The sequence below is a fragment of the Herpailurus yagouaroundi genome, unplaced genomic scaffold, assembly GCF_014898765.1.
Source record: "Herpailurus yagouaroundi ecotype Mexico unplaced genomic scaffold, PumYag 165, whole genome shotgun sequence".
NCBI lineage: Eukaryota > Metazoa > Chordata > Mammalia > Carnivora > Felidae > Herpailurus > Herpailurus yagouaroundi.
Window position 1 is genome coordinate 30,807,806 of NW_024412406.1, and position 1,938 is coordinate 30,809,743.

Here is a 1,938-nt window from a genome sequence, read left to right on the forward strand (position 1 = left end):
CCACCTTCCAAGACTGGTCGTTGTTAATCATTGGCTGGTTCAGTCACTGGATTGCATGCTTTAATAAAGTCTGGTTCCTCCCCGCCTTGTGGAGCCCCTGATGCTGCTTCTTGGAGGGTGCAGCGTTGGGACTGCACACAGTTAACCTGAGATGACGGTGGCATTTGTAGGAGTTTCTTTGCTTCTCTGTTTTCCTGAACACACACAACGATTAAGCTCCATCCGTTTCGCAGGCTTATTACTCTATTGTTTTCAGGAATGCCCTGGCGTATTCTGTTCCATGCAATGAACCAACTAAATCAGAGCTCAGTTTTTGAGGCCAGTGTTTAAGATTTGTTCTGACCTCGGGACAGTTCTTCTCCGTCAGCTTCTCTTTGATTCTCTGTGCTAAACTGGCTAGTTTTGGGTTTACCTTATATCTCTAAGATAGCTACTGATTTCTTCCTAAATTGCTTTTCGCTACAACCTCTAGTGTTTTTGATGTCATCTTAGGCTTGAGTTTGCAGTCTTGCAAATGAAATCAGTTCTTCTGGAAAAATCTTTGGCCTGCTCTCCCCCCCCACCGCCCCCCTGCTCCGGGGCCAAATCTTGGAGTCACAGCTCTAGAACCCGTGGTAGGGACAGTGGCGTGCTTGTCTCTGATCGAAACCCACGCTGCATGAGCCAGGTACTCAGCACAGTGGGTGCTCGGGATTCTGTAAGCTCCGTTCTTACCCCTCCCAGTGCAGAGAGTGACTCTCCCAGAGCCTCTGCTTTACAAATAAACTTGTGCTGCCTTCAAAGGGGAGCCTGCATCCAATGAGCGGGAGGAGGGCAGAAAAGGGAGACCTTAGCTCTCAGCTCCGCTCACCTGGAATTTAGGCTCTGCAAGAAATGACTGGGACAAAATGACAATTGCTGTCGTCCTGCGCCTCCTGGGAAGATATGGCAGCCTTCTGCCCTAGAGATCAGGGGAGAAGTTCTGTGTTCTAGGCTATATCCATTTGCAGTGGAGTTTCTGTCATATTTGGGCTGGAAGTGGCGTCGGGGGAGGGAGTGTATCTTGATCTAGATGGCATAGACTCTTCCCGTTCCTAGAGAGTTTTAGGAACTTTTCTTGAATAAATGTTTCTGCATTTGCTGCATGGCCTTTGGACCATTGGTAGAGATCACAAGTGGTTGTTTTCTAAAATACTTTCCAACAGTCTCACTCGGAGCATATCTGCAGAATATCTCATGTTGTCATGCAGAAAGTCTAGATCCCGAATTTTGGATTTTTTTTTTTTCCTTTTCTTTACCAGTCAGTATGATCCAATAGTTTTCCTCTTTTAGTTTTTTGACATAGTTGATCTTACTGATGAGTTTTTGAATGTTGAATGAGCCTTGAATAAATAAATCCTCCTTATTTATTCTTTCTTGACACTCTATATATTGTATAAATCTTTTTATGGATTGTTGAATTCAATTTGCTAATATTTTGTGGAGAATTTTTTATCCATGTTCTTTACAGATATTGATCTGTTATTTTCTTTATTGTAATGGCTTCATACAGTTTTGGTAATAGAGTAATGCATACCCCGTAAAAGGCATTAGAAAGTGACCCTCTGCTTTTTTGTTTGTTTGTTTGTTTGTTTGTTTCTTTTCCTGGAAAGGATCACACAGAATTTGGCATTATTTCTTCTTTAAACACTCAGTAAAATTCACCCATGACAATTAAGCCTTGTTGCTTTCTTTGGGGGAGGTCATTAATATTGATTCAATTACTAGAATTGATATTGGCCTACTCAAACTATTGATTTTGATTGTATACATTTTCATAGTTGTGTCTTTAAAGGGATTAACAAAATTCATCTAAGTTATCAAATTTGTGGGAATAGACATTCATAATGTTATTTTTCTTTTAGTGTCTGTGAGGTCATAGTGATGACTCTTCTTTCTAAGGTTGGTACTAGAAGTCTT